We start from the raw sequence: 21,793 nt of genomic DNA, 5'->3' as shown, positions 1-21,793 counted from the left end.
TTGCCTTTTTCCTTCCCTTCCTCCTGCTGTCTAATGTATCCAGGAGGAGCCAGCCTAAGTTTTTTTCCAAATAGGTTCCATTCTGCTGAGCTCCAATCATGTTTCTGCACATGTTGTTTTTGTAACAGTTTCTAAATAGTTTCTTCAAGGCTGTCACCATGGCTCTCTATAGGCACCATGCAGAGAGCAGGACATATATTGTTGGATTTAGCTTTCTGTTCAGGTAGAAGGTGAAAGAGCCTTGTGTGATTTTTTTGTCATGACAGATGGGCAAATGCACTTCTCACAACTTAGTTGTGGCTTCCACCTGTGAATACAACAGTTGTCCTGAGTCCAGAAGGTCAACCAAATTATAGACAGAGAGACAGTCAGATTCAGTCCAGAGTTAGAACTGGAATGGCAGAGAATCATATGGTTTCTGAACAAGCAGCGATTCCATTTTGTTACAAATCAGCATTAGTCTGTGCCTCATCCAGACACCCACATTATCTAGATACTGGGTTAAGATTGCTACAGTATCTCGTGCTTAATCTAGAAGTTGCTATAGAAGTCCCCAGAGAAATACCATTGGACCAGTTTCTCCTCCACTGACACTGACTAATCCTGACCATATAGCAATGAACAGAACCTTTGCAAGGCAGTGCCCCTAACCTGCACACAGTGTTCATAAAAATATAATGGCCAATGTTATTGAAAACACCCAGGTCAACTAAGACTAGAAGGAGTACATTTTATGTTTAAAGCTGCTATTACTTATTGCAAAGTACTTTGAGGGGCTACCCTTGAAAAACATCTGGAAGGAATAGTGGTAAAAAGTGCAGCAGCCAAACGATAGTATTTATATGAAGGTTTTATGGAAAGATACCTCCTGGTTGCCAATTTCTTCCTGGCACAAACTGAACTTTTGATATTGACTTTAAATCTTTAAATGGCTTAAAGACTGGAACCTCTCTCTTTACAAATCTTTTGGATTGTTAGGTTCTGCTGGATGGGTTCTTTTAAAAATGCTCCCCCCCACCAAAAAAAAGATCGCCATCCTGCCAATTGGTCGTTGTATCTTATAAGAGGATTGGATAAGCCAGATCAGCCAGGGACTATTATGCTTGAGACTCAGTATTATCTCTGGATTGGGAGCAGCATGCCTCCAAATACAACTTGCAGAAGAACAAAAGCAAAAGGGAAATCTACACCCCCTTTTGCCTGCAAGTACCCAGAGGATCTTGGTTGGTCCTGGCAAAAAATGAAAATACTCAGCTAAGATGGACTTGGCCGAGAACAGCAAAGCTATCATGTCCTTATGTTTTTGTAATAGACAGAATAACAGAGCAGCAGAATAACAGAGTTGGAATGGACCTTGTTTAGCCCAACCCCTTTCTCAGGCAGGAAATCCTATACCACTTCAGACAAATGGTTGTCCAATCTCTTCTTAAAAACCTCCAGTGATGGAGCACCCACAATTTCTGGAGGCAACTGAATAATTGTTTCAACTGTCAGGAAATTTCTCCTTAGTTCTAAGTTAATTCTCTCCTTGATTAGTTTCCATCCATTGCTTCTTGTTGTCAATGCTGCTAACATCGAATGTTCTTGCTTTGACAAAAGATGAAGAAGCAGCTATTTCATATTTAAACTTATGTGTTACTTTAAAAGCTATAATCAGTTATTGCTGGGGGAGGGGGGAGGAAGAATGTGTCTCAAGGCTGTCTCTAAATAAGAGAAGATAAGAATTTGGCGGGTTGTCTAACAGAAGGGAAAACTGACCCTTCAAACTAATTGGAGAATGTGATTTATGACAGCAATGAAAAGGAGGAGAATTGTGTTTAACATATTGTGCTAAGGGGAGGGGAATTCAGATTCCAGCTTCTCCTAGCAAGGATGTTTTAGGGCTCTAATAAAAGACTTTTAAGGTAAACAATGCCTCAGAGTCATTTGAAGAGCTCATCTGTCAGAACCTTGACACTTGTTCTGCCTTCAGGTGCTTTGGGGAATAGGTTGACCCCCCTCTTCTTTGGGGCAGCCCCTTAGGCAGGAGAATGTACTCTCTTAAGAATTGTATATAGGTAGTCCTCAATTTATGACCACAGTTGAGCCCAAAATGTAGACAGTGACTGTCGAGCCTCTTCTTAAAAATCTCCAATAATGGAGCGCCCACAATTTCTGGAGGCAAGCTGTTCCACAGTTTAATTGTCCTCACTGTCCAGAAGTTTCTTCTTAATTCTAGGTTGCTTCTGTCTTTGTTCAGTTTCCAATCATTGTTTCTTGTCCCGGACTCTGGTGCTTTGGAGAATAACGTGGCAGCCCCTCAAATACTGGAATACTGCTATCATGTCTCCTCTGTTTCTCTTTTTCTTTAGACTAGCCTGTTCTGTACCAGCCTACTACCGGCCCTGCAGATAAGGCAGGGACTACCCCTTTTCAAGAAGGCAAGAGGCTGGAACTAAGCCTGCCAAATTTATGGACACAAAAGCAAACAGAGCAAAACAAGACACGAACCATGAAACAGGAGCTATTCAAACGGTTGCCTTCAGCAAACCAGCCCTCCCACACATTCCCCTTTTAAACAGTTCAGGGCATGGCTTTTCTCTGCCTCCTTCCGAGGTGCCCCATTGCCTTCCTCTGTTTACTCCTGCTTGACTGCCTCCTGCGTCGGGCGTCCTTGAACAGGGCCAGCTGTGGGTCATCTTCATCCACGCTGTCAGGCTCACACAGCTGGGTCTGCGTTGTAACCAGATGGGACGGGCCTGGCTGAGGGCTGTGTGGAGCCTCAATACTATCCTCAGCAAGCTCTCCAACACCCCCCCTCCTCCTCTGAATCGTCCGACCCAACTGCCGAACCCACAGGCTGACCCTGAATCACAACATAGCCAAACCCAAGTCCTGCAGCCGTTTTTCATATGTTTTAGTCTCCAGGCCTTTGATCATCTTAGTTGCTCTTCTCTGAATTTTTTCCAAATACTCAACATCTTTTTTGTGATATGGTGACCAAAATTGGCTGCAGTATTCCAGGTGTGGTCTTACCAGAATTCTATAAAGCAGTACTAATACTTTGTGTGAACTTGATTCTATGCCTCTGTTTATACAACCCAGGATTGTATTAGCTTTTTTGGATGCTGCTGCACACTGCTGGCTCATGCTCAAGTGATCGCCCACTAGGACTCCAAGGTCCCTCTCAAAGTTACTGTTTTTAAGCCATGTCTTGCCCAGTCTGTACTTGTAATTTTGATTTTTCCTGTCTAAATGTAAAACTTTGATTTTCTCCACACTGAAACTCATTTTGTTGGATAGCGCCCATTGTTCAAGATTGTCAAAATCTTTTTGGATCTTGAGTTTGTCTTCTGAGGTGTTGGCTACTCCTGCCTGTTTGGTGTAATCTGCAAATTTGATGAGTTCCCCGTCAATTCCCTCATCTAAGTCATTTATGAAGATATTGAAGAGTACTGGGCCTAAGACAGAACCTTGTGGTACCCCACTGCTTACTTCTCTCCATATGGATATAGTGCTGTTGAGGACTACTCATTGAGTATGGTTTGCCAGCCAGCTACAGATCCATCTGGTAGTGATGTTGTCTATTCCATCTTTTTCTAGCTTAGCAAGGACTAGGTTGTGGTCTACCTTATCCATTGCCTTACTGAAGTCTAAGTATACTATGTCCACAGTATTTCACTGGTCTATTAGTTTAGTCACTTTATCAAAGAATGAAATAAGGTTGGTTTGGCATGATCTGTTTTTAACAAACCCATGCTGGCTACTAGTTATACCTTTGTTTGCTTCTAGTTGTTTGCAGATGTGTTTTTTGATTATCTTTTCCAGGGTCTTTCCAGGTATTGATGTTAGACTGATTGGTCTGTAGTTTCCTGGCTATGGGGTTTTTTCCCCTTTCTTGAAGATGGGAACCACATCAGCCCTTTTCCAATCCTCAGGTATTTCCCTGGTGCTACAGGATTTTTGAAAGATTAAGAGAATCACTGCAGTTATTAAATTAGTAACACAGTTGTTAAGTGAATCTAGTTTCCCTATTGACTTTGCTTGTGAGAAGGGTGCAAAGGGGGATCAAATGACTCTGGGTCACTGCAACTGTCATAAATGTGTCAGTTGTCAAGCTCCGAATATAAATCACATGACCATGGGGATCTGCAACAGTGTGAAAAATGGTCATAACTCACTTTTTTGTGCTGTTGTAATTTCAAATAGCGGAAAGTGAAGAGGAACTAAAGAGCCTCTTGTTGCAGGTGAAGAAGGAGAGTGCAAAAGTTGGGTTGAAACTAAACATTAAGAAAACCAAGATCATGGCATCCGGCCCTCTCAATTCCTGGCAAATAGATGGGGAAGAAATGGAGGTAGTGACAGATTTTATTTTCCTGGGCTCCAAGATCACCGCAGATGGGGACTGTAGCCAAGAAATTAAAAATGCTTGCTCCTGGGGAGGAAAGCCATGGCAAATCTAGACAGCACACTAAAAAGCAGAGACATCACCCTGCCAACAAAAGTGCGTATAGTCAAGGCTATTGTCTTTCCAGTTGCAATGTATGGCTGTGAAAGTTGGACCATAAGAAAGGTTGAGTGCCAAAGAATTGAGGCCTTTGAACTATGGTGCTGGAGAAGACTCCTGCGAGTCCCCTGGACTGCAAGGTGATCAAACCAATCAGTCCTAGAGGAGATCAACCCTGACTGCTCTTTAGAAGGCCAGATCCTGAAGTTGAAACTCAAATACTTTGGCCACCTAATGAGAAGGAAGGGCTCACTGGAGAAGAGCCTAATGCTGGGAAAGGTTGAGGGCAATAGAAGAAGGGGACGACAGAGAATGAGGTGGCTGGATGGAGTCACTGAAGCAGTAGGTGTGAGCCTAAATGGACTCCAGAAGATGGTAGAGGACAGGAAGGCCTGGAGGAACGTTATCCATGGGGTCGCGAGTCGGACATGACTTCGCAACTGACAACAACAACAATTTCAAATGGTCACTAAATGAGCTGTTGTAAGTCAAGGATTACCCATATAGACCCCACTCTCTCAGGGAGTAGGTTTTGGTGAAGTTTTTTTTTGACAAGATTGTTCATTGTTATTTGGCATTTTATCATTCATTTCATTTGTACTTTTGCTTATTATTGTTTTTTAAAAAATCTATTAAGTCTTTGAAGGCTTGGTACAGGAGAAATCTAGGGTGTGAAACAAATGAACAGATAAATAGATATGTACTATATAAACACATCGATACAGGGAGGAGCAAATACTGAGCAGCTGAATTAAGAGGTCATAAAATAAAAATAAGAAAGCCCAGATTGTGACATAAACAAAGCTTTATAGCTCACAAAGTATGTGGTTCTTCCTGAAAATCATTTCCTGGGTTCAGGGGAAGACTCCCGCCTACCCAACCCCCCAATATTTTAAAGAAAAGAGATCACTACACTGAAGGCCGACATTTGTACTGAAGAAGCTGTGTTGGTACGATCTTTGCATAGCTCCAGCTGAATTTATGGGTAAGATCCTTTGTGACTTCATTTAATGCAACTCTCTCTCCATCTTTCTCTAATATTTTATAAAACCTGGACTAGCCTTTCCACTGAGTACTCTGACTCCTTCACCAGATATGAAGACATCATTTACCATTTGTTGAGGATATCAGAATTTTTCCATTTTATTTATAGAATATTATAGAATTATTTTATTGTCAATCTCCTGCACCTGCTAAGGCAGCCTGAAGATGGTTTTGAATGTTTTGGTGTATGCATAGTATTTTCCATATTTTGCTAACACAAAGTAGCCCTTGTATCCAGTCTAGTGTATGGACAGAGTGTGGAGGAGGTGGCCTGTGAAGTCTCAGAGGAGATTGGCAAGTGAAATTGGTCCAGCAGGTCTGTTTAGGAATTGCCCTTGTGTATGGTCTCTAGGCTCTAAGTGTTTTGCAGTGCTGTTTTGGCTGTGATGGAGTTTGGAATGCCAGCTTCTGTCACTACTTTTGTTATGTACTTATATATTTTTCCCTTACAGGTTAGTTGACCAATTGATTGAAAAGTGGTTTGTTTATTCGTTATTCAGTTTAGAAGATACTCAGTACTGCAACACACAGCATGAAATTCAAGAAAGTAGTAAAACAACAGGCACACTAACCATGTGCATCTAGAAGAAAGAAGATACATAACTAGATAAAATTTTAGTGTCTTCATACCATCCTAACCCAAGGCCTGGAGAACAATCAAGTTTCCAGTGCTTTTTTGAACATATTCAGAGCCATGCAGATATCCGCTATTCTTGACCACAGGCACTGCAACAGAGAAAGTGTGCTCCCATTAGATGACATGACTAGATTAAGGGGACTTGGAGCTCACTATCTCTGTTTTAGATGGTTCCTCAAATGTAACAGGTGCTGCCTTGACCAAGAGTCATGCAACCTAAACCACCTGATGCACGTACAGTGCATATATAGCACTCCTGCTTTTGAACACCATTTCAATTCAGGGTATGCTATGAAGCAGGCAGCCTGAGGGAGCTTTCTGAATGCATTAGGGGTGGATGGTGACTATGTGGCATTCTTGTATGTTTGTCATTATTCTGGAGAGAGGCCAGAAACCCAGTTTCCATAACCAATTTGGTGTCTATTATTTTACCAATATTAACACGGCTGAATTCATTTCTCAAACTCTTCAATAACACTTTTCCAGTGGCTCAGCTGCATACATCCAAATGACCACAAGACAGTAGCCAAGAGATGCAAAACTCTAACCCTTTACCGAATGATGTTTTCTTAATGGTTCATAGGCTGACCAGTGGACAATTCAATAGTCATCCTAGAAACATTTTCAGAATATACTTGAGAGCATCCACAGTTTAACCTGACTCTCCTACATTGCCAAATCCTCAAAACCTAACACAGTAGCTACATTGAGGTAGCATAAACCAAGTGACCAGTACATTGCACTAGAAACAGATGAACTTTTTGCTGCCATGTAACAATTGTCAGGGTGTTAAGTCAAATTTGGGAGGAGACGAATATTGGACAGAAGTGTCTGTACACAGCAATTAATAGTGTTTTTTTCCACCAGGCTTGTGATCTCTGAATTTCACACAGAAGCAACCACCAGTCACTGCCTTGACAGTCAAGGTTGTGCAATATAGCAACAAACCATGATTCGATTCTAGATGTGTAGTAAAATCCAGTTATGGGGCAGCAAGATTTGGGCCAATAGAAGTTTCTTCAGCTTTCAAGTTTGGAAGGACACAGGGCAAAGGCACTTGTGAAAGGACGTAGCTCTGGCTTTGAGAAAGAAGCAATGAAGTGTTAAGCAAAGAGAAGAGGTAACTCAGTCTTGAGAAAGTGAAAAAAAAAGATTCTGTCAATCCTGCCTTGATTCTAACTGGTATAAATTGGTTTATTCTATCTGTTACAATAAAGACCATCCCCAGAATCTCTGTTGCTTTTATTCTTTGACCTAGTCTACCTTGAAAGGCTGGAAGCACCCTTGAAAAGGCTTGGAAACAAATTCTAATTTCTTCTACTCTCTGTTGCTCCTCCTTGACAGTCAAGGAAATCCAAGCTACAGAAATAATTTTTGAGACTGTATTTTTATGCATTTATTTCTACCTTGAATGAAAAAGATGGATCTGATTTATAGACATCTATGAATCCAGTTCACTATTGTTTGTGGGATGTACTCTCCTTGCCCACCTTCAGCTCTCAGGGGTTATCCATACACGCATCTGATAGCGGTGGGAGATGTGGTCCAGAAGACATCTGGAAAAGTTTGGGTTGAGGAAGACTTGGCAGGGCAGTTATTGAGCGCCTGTATTTCCTAAACTATCAGCCAAAAAAGGAAGGAAGGTGGATGGGTAGAGCTGCCGATTCTCAGGATAGGATGATTAAGCTTGGCCCCATCGTGTCCTCCCAGGACAATTCCTTCTCTTTGGTGTGGCTGCCTAATTTCTCAGGGGAGAGTTGCCAAAGTCTTTCCCCTCCCTCCGGAGTTTGCCCTGTGGGGTTGTCCTTGTTAGGGGGAGGGCGAAGACTCCGCGCTTTGGTTAGGAGGAGTTCCCTTCTGCGGCCCCCAGAATTGCCCGCACGCCTCCGAGGAGCCGGGCACCAGAGGAGATCTTGAGAGTCCCTTTGGCGGGAGGCGGGCGCGCAAAGCAGCGACCCGCTCAGCCTCTGCCCCTCCGCTGTGGCGGTTGCAAGCAAGCCCACTCCTCGCCCGCTCTTTCTCCCGATCAGCGGCTGTCACGGGAAGCGAGCGAGTAAGCGAGCGACCCCGCGGGTTTAGAGGATGCTTCGGTTCCTGGCAAGACGAGCAGCCTAAGCCCGGTCCCGGGGGAACCCCTGGAGCGGAGCAATCCCCGCCCGCCCACCGGCCAAGCTCGCCGGAGCGCCGCGCCGCGCCGACGCTTCCCTGGAGCCTCCCGACCGGCGGCTTCTCAGCGCCTGGAGCTCCCACGGCGGCTTCTCTCGCCTCTTTTCATTGGTCGGTGATGTATGCATTTACATCGCCTCCGAACTTTTCCGAAGAACAGCTTGGTAAGTCGAGGTACCGGGCGGGCGGGGAGTGCAGAAGTAGGATTCGGAGTAAGGAAGCAGAGGGAGAACCGAGGAGGTGGTGAGATCTGGAGCAACGGGGCGGTGGGGGGGGGAGCGGGGAGACTTTAAAGGCACAATGCCAGAGGACAGAGGTGTGAACTGCAGGGAAAGGCAGCAGAGCAGGGGTTGGGGTATGTCACTTTTCCTTTGATTATCTCTTGATAATGATGACGAGCATGCAAAAAAAGTCCTGAGCGTGTGCAGAGTTCACTCCCTCCCGCTCCGCCCCGCCCCCCTCCCCCTCATCGCCATCACCTCTGAACCCAAGTTTCTGTCAAAGGACTTGGTGAAAGGGAAGCTGCGGGAACCACGGCCAGAGGAAAAAAAACATTGCCTTTTACAACAGCCCCAAACCTTTCCTCAACCGTTTTTATCTTAGTGTATAAATTCCATGTCTAAACTTTGTTTCGTTGAATTTAGCTAGAGAAAAGAGGAAGAGAGGAAAGGCTTTCCAATAGAAAATGAGATACTAAAACCTTTCTAGAAAAAAAACAACAACCTAAAAGCTTCTTCCTTTTCTTGTATGGCTAATGCAAGAAAAGCACCTTTCCCCCTGGATTTAAAGTGTTCCTAATATGAAATATATAGGTTATTGCCGCATTACTTGCTTGACACATGGTTTTATTTCTGTGCACATTATGTTTGGTTGCCTGGTCCCCATTGTCCTGGACTTGCAAGCTATCATTGAGTTTTGGAACAATGTGATTGCTGTTTAACTCCCAGGGAGTCCATATAAGTGGATGAGCTCTCACTTCCTAATGCAGCAGCTCAAATAACACTATGTGTTCAAAAACTTCCTCCTTACCTCAACAAAAACTTCCTCCTTACCTCAACAAACTTAGCAAAGACTTTTCAAGCCTTCCAGAAATAAGAAAGGTGGTGTTTGGTATCCCATGTGTATGCCTGTCATAGGTCATGCATTAAGATTAAAGTATCACCCCTGCAATCTTTATATCAACTTTTGGTAAATATGTCATGCCTTCCTTGAAACTGCTACGTACAAAGGGATAATTTGAAGAGAGGGGGAATCTTGCTATGGTTGGTTTTTTTAAAAAAATAGATGATCTCTGCTTAAGATCCAATTAATAGTGGGTGTTTAATTCCCATCCTAGTGCTGCTATTGGGGATAATGGGAACTGTACATTTCTTGGAAGAATACACTTCTTTTAATGAATGTGACAGTAAACTGTTTCTTCTAAGGATTCATAATTCACAGGTCTCTTCTCAGTGCTTATTACTTTTAATCAGTGTTTACACTTTAGGTCCAGGATGAGCTCCTGTGCATTTAAACTGAAAGATGTGAATTAGAATAGGGTTGCTATAGCTTCCTCTTTGATAAATCAGTTAACGGCCACAAAGAGCAACTTATATATTATATATATTTATATATTTATTATATTTGTATACCGCCCTTCTCCCGAAGGACTCAGGGCAGTGAACAGGGCACATATAAAAAATACAGAACACAAAAATTAAAAAGAATTAAATAGTAGCCCAGCTAAAACAATCAACTTAAACCTGTTACACTTCTAACTCGCCTCATGATTTTTTTCTGCTTGGAACCATACATCTGATGTGTCTGTTAGGATTCAGGAGTGCCTTTGATGTGTTAAAATAAGGTCGATATCTGCTATGTCAGTTTACTTTCAAGGCACACTTTACCGCCCAGTCCTTATCTCTGAAACAAAACTGAAATTCTCTGCCCTTCATGGACTACTGTGAGATGCGTCTTATGCCTTTTGATATAAAAGAAGTTGTTAGGGGCAATTTATCTTTAGTTAATTAATGTCCTCGAGATGCATATCTCACACATTTTAGCCTGCCCTCCACAAGTATTCAGATGAAATTGCCATTGTTAAAGTTTCAAATTTGTGAACATCTTATTCTTTTCTGTTGCTGATGCTGTTTTGCCCTTCTTAAATGTGTAATCTGCTGTACTGTGCACAAAGCTTACACAATTCAGTTGTACAAAGGCTCTTTCTTCTCGCTGAATAATGGAGGCAGGCAGGATATCCTAACTAAATAATGTAGCAATTGGTTCTTCCTATCAGCCATACCTGTTGCTAGACTGAGTGTATTGACTATAACATTTCTAAGATAGATGGGTCTTCTTCAGGATAAACTCAGTGGTTGTTTTGAGAAGGAAATGTGCTTTAAACATTCTTCTTATGGTTTATTATTGGGGATAAGTATCGTGATATTTGGAATCACTCAATAGGCTGCATTTGTTTCAGTGTGGTCATTCCTATTGATCTGCATTCCTATATGAGTTAAAATGATATTTTTTATTGAATGATTGTAAGTTGCCTAAAGTCACCTTTGGTGAGATGAGTGGCATATAAATTTAATAACCAAACAAACAAATAAAATACCATTGTTCTGGTACCTTTAATACACAGTATTTTTAAGAACAATATGGAGAAGCCACACAATTAGAAAAAGAAAATACGTTTATTCCCATTGCTGCTTCCCAGTTTCTTGATCTGACAAAATCACAAGTGTTTGTTTCTCTATGCTTTCAGAAGGCAAAGGGAGAAGATATTAGGAGAAATAGAAATGAACTATTTTACCAGAATACTGGCTTCTCTACTTTAATTCTCAGGCTTTGTAGTGCATGCAATGAACTTACAAAGTGACATATACTAGGACGTACCCTAAGTCAGTATTGCAGACTTCATTAGTTTTCTTTGATAAGAACTGATCATAGGTTTTCTATAGAAATATTCAGGCAGCAATATAAAGGCTAACTCCTTTAGGAAAGATGTGCTGACTTCACAAAGCACATTTGCATGTCAAGGGAGATCATTCTTGATTTGCTAATAAATTGTAGCTTAGGAAAGCATTTTACCATATTAAGAAAATGAACCATTTTCTAATTTTGACAATGAACCTACTACATTTGAAGATTCTTTTCATATTAGCTGTTTACTTATGTGAACAAGATGGGTAAGGTTATTTCTGAAAGTATTCATCTATATGTTTACAGTAAAATATTAATTCAGATACTTTAAAGTAGGTACTTTTAAACCAGGCCAAAATATATAACTTGTTTAATAAATTAAAGAAATTTCCTCTGATCTTGGGAAGGAAGACAGGGTTTCATATGTCAGAAATGCTAATCTTGCTTAGTTGAAAATGAAGAGTACATTTATTAGCTTATTTGTTAGTAAGTTTGTCTGCTTTATTCCTATCTTTATATCCTATCTTTCCTTTAAAGAGCTCAAGGTAGCATACATGAAGCCATTCCTCAATTTATTCTCTCAACAGATAGGTGAAAAAGGTTGAGCTGATATAAAATGATTAGCCCAAAGTCACCCAGAAAGTACCACAATCAGACCTTTCATTGTGTCTCCCCAGTCCTGGTTTAAAACTTTTCTTTATTTTGGGATCTTCGTTATTTCATATAATTCAGCAAAGAAAACAAAAAAGGTGACATTTTGCTTTTAACAGTTACTGCTAGAGCATTATGTTGCTTTGTTACAACAGTTATAAATTATATTTAGTGTTTTCATGAACACTTTAACTAAAATATTGAAATTAATTCAATAGAATACTATAGCAGCATGTAAAATAAACAAAACATATTATCTCAATAACTCTTACAGAAAACCTTGAAAAATACATTATCACTGTTTATACTGCATGCTGATAAAAAATAGATCTGAAGTAAAGTTATCTTAGTTTAGCTTTCTATACTGTCATCAAAGATTGCTGTTTTTGAATCTGTCTTGAATTTTCATGAAATCTGCTTTCCACCATCAATTAGTAGGAGAAATGTTTTTTTCTGATCATATAAGTTCCTAAAGAAAAAAGAACAGTTACTTTGCTACCTGAACCCAATTTACAAACTCAGTTCTATAGATTTTACTCCAACAATATTGTTCCTTCATATATTCTTCCAGAGAGGAATGGTGAACTAATAACCTTATGTAGGCTTTAGGCAGATATTTATGTTATTCATAAGTAGGAGGCTACATCGTATTTCAACTGTGTCGTTATGTTTGGCAAATTCTTTCACATTACCATAATCATGTGAGTTTCATGTGAGTTTCATGGCTAAACAGAAATTTGAAACTTCCTACCTGGATTAAATGTTTTCCCATCCAGGCTAATATTTCATACTAAGCCTATTTTGTCTATGGTACCGTATATGGATAAACCAAAATTAGCTTCATGCACATATCATGTTAAGTGAGAATGATACCCAGGAATAACCACAGGACAAACAGTACAGCACCAATTCTTTTCACTTCTTTGCTGGTTTTAGTATTCACTCTATTTCAACTTATATTAGTACCATTTTATTTTTGTTTGTGTCTGAAACTTATTAGCTGCACTGTGTATGAATTAAAAATTAAACCAATACACTGATTCTATCACCATCATCATCATTAGGTTATGCTTTGCTGAAGTACCCACTTTTTTTAAAAAAGTAACATTTAATATTATATATTAGTAAACAGCTAATAATAAAAATTTAAGAAGAACCAAAGATAAATATGATTCAGTATCCCATTTCTTGTGGTGGATGGTCAGATATAGTCTACAAACAATATATCAGCCCTGTTCTGCCATATTTTTTTGGCCCAGTTACTGCTCTTTATAGATTTATGACTTCAAGTAAGCTGATATATAGCAATATTATAAGCCATTGATTGCAGTACATATTTGGATTTGTCTAATCCTTTTAAAAGTCAGATGAATTCTTAAAATATAAATACATTTTTGGCTATGTTTGAGTGACTATTCTCATTTGGAGTAATCAATGTAATGTGAAATATGAGTAAGAATTAGTAAACCAAAGAAAGTAAGGAATGAGTTGAGGGGGGAAAAATCCAATAAATACCAATACCATTTAGTATACTTTACCATAACTTTCTCTTCTTGCAAACTATCTTTTTACCATATCCATACAGTGCTTCATATATCTCCAATGAGCACATCCAAATGACATCATAAACATACTTTATGATGCATTAAATCATCATTTTCATTGAATAACTACACACCATACATTCTAGTTTTACTCAATGTTCAACCACTAAGTTTGAATTTATTTTCATACATATTTTATATCCATAATATATTCCTATCATAATCATCAACCAACCTTCAATTTCATAGTCACCAAAACATTCCATAATTTAAATCTAATAGACAACATTCATTTCAATTCTGCTTTTCAATGCATGCTGTCATTCCTAAACAAATAACTGCAGCATTCTTTCCAGCATTCCATTATTTCAGTATCATCCCACATCATTTCATTATTTTTAATTGTTGCTTGGTTCTTTCCTCCCACTTTCAAAACAATGTTTTAAAAACATCCATCAAAACCACCCTCCATTTTCTCTGTTTCTTTTAATTGTTCCTTCTTCTTTTTGACTACATGGTTTGAAAGTATTCTTTTGTAGAAATAATACATTATATTATCCTTTTGCAGATGTAATATGTTATATTATATATATTATATACTCCAAAGGAAGTAGACAGGATTATGAGGAAGCTGAGCTCCACCACTTGTTTATTGGATCCGTGCCCTTCCTGGCTGGTTTATTTGGCTCGGGAGGGAACACGAGGCTGGCTCCAGGCGGTGATATCTGCTTCCTTGAGTGAAGGTTGTTTCCCCTCCGTCTTGAAGGAAGCGGTGGTGAGACCTCACCTCAAGAAACCTACCTTGGACCCAGCTGTATTAAACAACTTTCATTCGGTCTCCAACCTTCGCTTTCTTGCTAAGGTTGTTGAGAGTGTGGTGGCGCATCATCTCCCTTCGGTCCTGGAGGAAACTGACTATCTGGACCCGTAACAATCGGGTTTCAGGCCCGGGCACAGCACGGAGACGGCATTGGTCGCCCTGGTGAATGATCTCTGGAGGGCTCGGGACAGGGGTTGTTCCTCTGTCCTAGTCCTATTAGACCTCTCAGCGGCTTTTGATACCATTGACCATGGTATCCTGCTGCAGCGTCTCAGGGGATTGGGAGTGGGAGGCACGGTTCTTCAGTGGTTCTCCTCCTACCTCCTGGGACGTTCGCAGTCGGTGTTGGCAGGGGGACAGAGATTGACCTCGAGGCCTATCATTTGTGGAGTTCCTCAGGGGTCGGTCCTCTCGCCTCTCCTGTTTAACATCTATATGAAGCCTCTGGGTGAGATCATTCGTGGCTTTGGAATTTTTCATTTCATTTCGACCCCAAACCACCCCAGTGATGCCCTCGACGTGATGTCCCGTTGCCTGGAGGCGGTCCGGGTCTGGATGGGGAGGAACAGGCTTCGGCTCAACCCTGACAAGACAGAGTGGCTGTACGTGCCAGCATCTCAGGAAACTCAGATCATTCCATCTCTCACTATGGGGGGGTGAGTTATTACCCCCCGTAGATAGGGCTCACAACTTGGGAGTTCTCCTAGATTCACAGCTTTCTTTAGAAGATCATATAGTAACTGTGACTAGGGGGGCCTTTGCCCAGGTGCGCCTGGTGTGCCAGTTACGGCCCTATCTAGACCGTGATGCCTTGCGTACAGTCACTCATGCGCTCGTGACCTCTCGGTTAGACTACTGCAACGCCCTCTACATGGGGCTGCCCTTGAGGACCACTCGGAGGCTCCAACTGGTGCAGAATGCAGCCGCATGAGTTGTGTTGGGGGTCTCCCGATACTCCCATATTACATCTCTGCTCCGTGAGCTGCATTGGCTTCCGGTTGCCTTCCGGGTGAGATTCAAGGTACTGGTTATGACCTACAAAGCCCTACATGGCATGGGTCCGGAGTACCTTAGGGAGCACCTGCGGCTGGCATCAACTTCCCTCCGCCCAGTGTGCTCCCACAGAGAGGGCCTCCTCAGGGTGCCGCCATTCGGAGAATGCCGTCTGGTGACCCCCAGGGGGAGGGCGTTCTCTGTGGGTGCGCCTGACCTGTGGAACCGTTTACCGGTTTAGCTCCGGATGGCTCCCGAACTTCGCTCCTTCCGACGCGACCTAAAAACCTATTTGTTTGAACAAGCCGGCCTGGTCTGATGGGTTTTGTTTTAATTATTGTTTTAATGTAATTTATTTTCTGAATTTGGGCACTAGGGTTTAATTTGTTTTTAATTTCTTTATTTTGGGTATTTTGGTATTTATGTCCCTGTTCACCGCCCTGAGTCCTTCGGGAGAAGGGCGGTATAGAAATCAAATCAAATAAATCAAATAAATAAATATAATATAGCAATTGCAATAGCACTTAGACTTATATACCACTCTACAGTGCTTTACAGCACTCTGTGAATGGTTTACAATGTCAGCCTATTGCCCCCAACAATCTGGGACCTCATTTTACTGACTTTGGAAGGATAGAAGGATGAGTCAGCATTGAACCATCAGGATCAAACTCCTAGCTGGAGGCTGAGTTAGCTGCAATACTGCATTCTAACCCCTGCGCCACCATGGCTCAATGTTATTCTCATGTTCTCAATTTCTGCAACGATCATGCTTCTCAATGTATCCATAGATTCTTTCACTGTATTATTCCACTAAGCATCCTGTTTCACATTTTCCACTTGTGTAATTACTTACACTTCTGGGCACCCTGAAAGTTTTGTTTCTCCATCTCTTCTAAGCAATTTCCATATCCTCTTTCTTTATGACATCTTCCCATTCATTTTTCCTGTAGTAGTTCTCCTTTTACTTTAACTTATTACCTCCTTTCCTTTTGTAAGATTCATTCAAATCGCTACAAAAATATTATGTCTCACATTTCAGATATTTCATCCTGCTTGTAAACTTCCTCAATATTTTATCATATACAATCACATCAATCAAAAGTAGATATAAATCTACTTTTTAGATTTATATTCATTCCTTTGCAATGTACTCCCTAAACACTCCACTATTCTCATTGATTCTTAAATATCCAATTGGCCCAATGTCTTTTTCAATATCTTTAATCATTCCCATCTATCTATTTATTCACTCAAAGGATATTCCTCAATCATTTTTATTCAGAGTACCATACATGTTTTCAAATCAGCTGTTTACAATAACTCATCATTATAATAATCAGGGCTTTTTTTCTCATAGAACGCTCAGAACGGCGTTCCAGCACCTTTTTTTTTGCACACAGAAAAAAAAAGCTTTTGCAGAAGCTGTGCTACTCCCTCTATTGGCTTTCAAAAGCCAATAGGAATTGCTGCTGAGCGCGCCAAAAGACCCGGGTGGCAAATGTTGCACAGGGAAGTTGTCTGCAGCGAAGGCAAGTTGGCAGGAACTTTGCACCCCTCCCTGTTGCCCAACTGCACCATCTCAACTAGGTAAGTAAGAGAGGACAAGAGTGGGAGGTGGGTTCTGTGGAGTCCATGTGCACGCCTTCCTTATGCTCACCTGTGTCAGCCAGGCTGGTGCCCTACCCAGTGCTGGACCTGCGCCACTGTCGCCTCACCCTGTATGCCTACATGGCCGCCCTGCAGCACCTGGCCTGCTGTGTAGCACCTGTAGCACCTGGCCCGCCCTGCAGCACCTGGCCCTCCCACACCACCAGCCATGCCGGCTCTGGCCCCAAGGGGCAGCCTGCCACCAACACCCCTCATGCCTGTGATCGCAGCAGTGCCGCTGCCCCTGCCTCCTGCCCCCCCCCCCAAGATCAGAGTTCCGGCACCTTTTTTTTTTTTAGAAAAAAAGCACTGATAATACCATACAACTATGGTAAAATTCCTAATATGCACCTAAAACTACTACCACTTTGAATTTCAATTTTCATAAGTTCCCACAGCAACATAAATGTTACACATTCATACTTTCTGACATATATTTTAGCTTTTCATGCACAATTAAACCTACATCTTCACTTTCATGCATTTATATTTATTAACTCCATTTCACAAAATCAGACCCTCATTCAGATTTATTGTATCTTTCCCCCTTTTTCTTAGTTTTATTGCTAAACAATTTATCCATTTTTATTTCATTAATTCATGGTTTTTATCATGTAGTCCTTTCCTGTCATAGTCTTCTATGTCATCAGATGGTTGATAAATGTTGACCTGCACTGCCCATCATGGCTTTGGTCAGCTGAGACTTTCACATAGCACTTTTTAGTAATATGGAGCAGATGTAGAATAGGTTACCAATATTAATCATGTATATGTCATCATATTCCTTATTAATAGTAAGAAAAGTATTGGTTAGTTTAAGCACATATTGGCCAACATGCCACAAGGGCAATTTGAAGCCCTATATTTTAAAAACATCCACATCCTAGCATTTCTAATTTAAATATTACCTTGCCAATCAGTCTACATGATATTAACTCAATCACTTTCTAAACTAAGACACAGTGAAAACATTCCAATGCTCTTAGAATCTGGGTCTGAGTTAAAAGGTCTTAATCACTAGTCAAGAAAATATCACTAGTCAAGGGAACAGCAGTACTTAATGCATAGAAAAAAATATTATTCATTTGTTTCTAGTTCTCATTCAGTTAAGTGAAACAGAATTTATTGTTAAAATTTCCTTCATTCTCCTGTCTGGAAAAATGAAATGTGTTACATTTACACATGTCTTGCACTTACATAGTTTGGAAATGGGTCAGGAACGAATGACAATGACCCAGGTTTTATTGCACTGTCAGATGTGATCTCCCAGAGCTGAAAGAAATCTCTGAATGGCAGTAGCAAGAAGAGAGAGACTTTTAGTTTTCAGTAAAAATGTTAGAGAAATTTTAAAAAGGAATTTGTGGAAAATAAGTACACAATTGGTTTCTTGATGAAATAAAAGAGGAAGTTGTTAGTCTGTTTTAGTCTGAAGGCTATGATAGGGGATAAAATTTTATTCCTCTCTCTTCATCCTTACCATGCATACTTTTATATAACATGTCATGTGTTTATTGACTTCTTTCCTGATCTAAAATGTCCTAAATATTTTAATCTTCTCTAATAGAGGGTTTGCTTCAATCTCTATAATTTTGTAGAGTAATCTCTGGACCAGTTTCAGCTGTATAATATCTTTTTAAGGTCTGATAACTTACACATCTAAAAGTATTCCAGATGTGATTGCATTGTGATACTGGTATTTTATTTTCAATTATTCCCAATATTTAGATTTACATTTATTTAAAGTATTTGTAAGCTGTATCTTAAACCCCCTAGAACTGGAAAATAGCAAAATTTGACAGCACCCAAATTCAATTAGCATAATAATAAAACAATAAATAAGATTGCAAACTAAAAAGATTCAAGCTGACCGTTTCACATCCCCACTGAGATCAAACTGAATTACAGAAAGTGTGTAATTTACTCCTTTCAGAACATTCCAGGTGTGTCAAGAAAGTTCAAATTGTACAACATTGTGAGTGTTGGAATCTTGAGTTTTGGGTTCCCAAACACTCAATCATCTCTCATTCTCTCATTTGTCATGCTTTGATCACACAAATATATAGGATAGGTAGAATATTCTACTGATTGTGAATCTGATAGAAAATTAGCCAACATAATTACAGTATGGTTTTATTATGTAGGATAAATTATTCTTAAGCATTTAAAAATTTGTTATCTGTCTGCATGAGCAGCCACAGAATTGAGCTCCGTAAAGATTTAATAGCAGCTGATTCATCTAATAAGTACAGCTTGTCAGAACATAACAGCAATGAAGAAACACTTCTCTGACTCTTGGCTTGAGACATGGAGGCTCAGGGCACATTTTTTTTGCATTTGGTGGTATGCAAATAAAGCTCCAAAGCATAATAACATGAAGTATAAATTCATATATTGATTGCACATTTTTGCATTTTGAGATCTGCTGGCAAAGCTCTGCAGTCTACATGGTCTCGTGATTTCTTTCCAGGCTAGCCAGTGGCTGCTCAAATCCTTAAGAAGAGATGTGAAATTAGGAAATACTACAATCAGAAATTCCTTGAAGATTACCATCAATTTTCCATAATCAGTAGCTGCAATCTGTTTTTCTATAATTTTCACTATTACTTTTAGTCCTTGCTTTTGGGAGAGCAGTGCCCAATTTGTATGTACCACACAAGATCTGGTCAACTAACAAGAATGCTAGGAAATGTTGATAGTGGGATTGTTGTTGTTGTTAGTTGTGAAGTCATGTCCGACCCATTGCAACCCCATGGACAATGTTCCTCCAGGCCTTCCTGTCCTCTACCATTTTTTGGGAGTCCATTTAGGCTCACACTTACTACTTCAGTGACTCCATCCAGCCACCTCATTCTCTGTCGTCCCCTTCTTCTATTGCCCTCAACCTTTCCCAGCATTAGGCTCTTCTTCAGTGAGTCCTTCCTTCTCATTAGGTGGCCAAAGTATTTGAGTTTCAACTTCAGGATCTGGCCTTCTAAAGGGTTGATCTCCTCTAGGACTGACCAGTTTGATCGCCTTGCAGTCCAAGGGACTCGCAGGAGTCTTCTTCAGCACCAGAGTTCAAAGGCCTCAATTCTTTGGCACTCAGCCTTTCTTATGGTCCAACTTTCACAGCCATACATTGCAAATGGAAAGACAATAGCCTTGACTATATGCACTTTTGTTGGCAGGGTGATGTCTCTGCTTTTTAGTGTGCTGTCTAGATTTACCATTGCTTTCCTCCCCAGGAGCAAGCATTTTTAATTTCGTGGCTGCAGTCCCCATCTGTGGTGATCTTGGAGCCCAGGAAAATAAAATCTGTCACTACCTCCATTTCTTCCCCATCTATTTGCCAGGAATTGAGAGGGCCGGATGCCATGATCTTGGGTTTCTTAATGTTTAGTTTCAACCCAATTTTTGCACTCTCCTTCTTCACTCGCAACAAGTGGCTCTTTAGTTCCTCTTCACTTTCTGCCATTAGAGTGGTATCATCTGCATATCTTGGGATGGGTAATCTCAGAGTCTCCCAGTATAGTTCTAAATCAAGGTTGCAGTCTGAAACTTTAAATGCTATGCCACTTATCTCTGATAGATTTCATGCTATCTTGATTAGTTTTATTCCAAATTTCAAGAAAACATTATTTATTTATTTATTATTTTGACTTCTATACTGCCCTATTCCCGTAGGACTCAGGGCGGTTTACAGGGCAATTAAAACCATACAATACAAAAGTGAAAATAAATTTAAAACAAGTAATTAAATTTAAGCCCCAAAATTAAAACTTTAAAACCCAATTAAAAACCCCTCAGTCTAGGCCAGACAGCTCAAAGAGCCAAGTTTTAAGGTCCCGGCGGAACGAACGGAGGTCGGGAGCAGTCCTACGTCCCATAGGAAGTTGGTTCCAAAGGGCAGGCGCACCCACAGAGAAGGCCCTCTCTCTTGGAGTCACCCGCTGGCAGTCCTTCACCGGCGGTACCCTAAGAAGGCTCTCCCTGCAGGAGCGCACAGGACAATGGGGAGTTGATGCCGGCAGCAGGTGTTCCCTCAAATAATCCAGACCCAAGCCATTTAGGGCTTTATAGGTCATCACCAGCACCTTGAATCTCACCCGGAGGGCAACTGGAAGCCAATGCAGCTCGCGGAGAAGAGGCGTTACATGGGAGTATCGGGAAACTCCCATCACAACTCGCGTGGCTGCTTTCTGCACCAGCTGAAGCCTCCGAGTGGTCCTCAAGGGCAGCCCCATGTAGAGAGCATTGCAGTAGTCTAGCCGGGAGGTCACGAGCGCATGAGTGACTGTGCGTAGGGCATCTCGGTCCAGATAGGGCTACAACTGGCGCACCAGGCGAACCTGGGCAAAAGCCCCCTTGGCCACGGCTCCTATATGATCTTCAAAACTGAGCCGTGAATCCAGGAGGATGCCCAAGTTGCGAGTCCTATCAACAGGGGGTAACACCTCACCCCCCATCATTAACGATGGAACAAACTGGTTAACCCGAGATGCCGGTATGCACAGCCACTCAGTCTTGGCAGGATTGAGACAAAGCCTGTTTCTCCCCATCCAAACCCAGAAAGGAAAGGAAAGGAAAGGAAAGGAAAGGAAAGGAAAGGAAAGGAAAGGAAAGGAAAGGAAAGGAAAGGAAAGGAAAGGAAAGGAAAGGAAAGGAAAGGATACAAATTTTGGAGAAGGTTTTTTACATGCTATTAAAGCTATATATCAACAACAAACTGCACAAATTATAGTTAATGGGGGATTAACAGAGACTTTCAAAATTGAAAAAGGTACAAGACAGGGTTGCCCCCTATCACTATTATTGTTTGTTCTAACACTAGAGATTTTATTAATTAAAATTCGAGAGTCCTCTATGATAAAGGGAATCAAAATAAAACAGAATGATTATAGACTGAGAGCTTTTGCTGA

At 41.0% G+C, this 21,793-nt stretch overlaps 1 protein-coding gene across 6 annotated transcripts in view; it reads left to right on the top strand.

The window, feature by feature from the left end:
* Positions 1 to 21,793, top strand: part of MME (membrane metalloendopeptidase) — a 130,675-nt gene that overhangs the window by 48,603 nt on the left and 60,279 nt on the right. Inside the window, exon 2 of one of the 6 annotated variants that reach the window (XM_081329201.1) lies at positions 16,606 to 16,835. The exons of 4 other annotated variants lie outside the window; for them this stretch is intronic. The gene's annotated coding sequence lies outside the window, so the exon portion shown is untranslated. Of the gene's footprint in view, positions 1 to 7,905; positions 8,498 to 16,605; positions 16,836 to 21,793 lie in introns of those variants that run through there. One more of the 6 variants, XM_081329202.1, reaches the window with a different exon arrangement.

Source organism: Vipera berus (assembly GCF_964194415.1).
Source record: "Vipera berus genome assembly, chromosome: 5".
Lineage (NCBI taxonomy): Eukaryota > Metazoa > Chordata > Lepidosauria > Squamata > Viperidae > Vipera > Vipera berus.
This window is presented reverse-complemented; position numbering and strand designations above follow the sequence as displayed.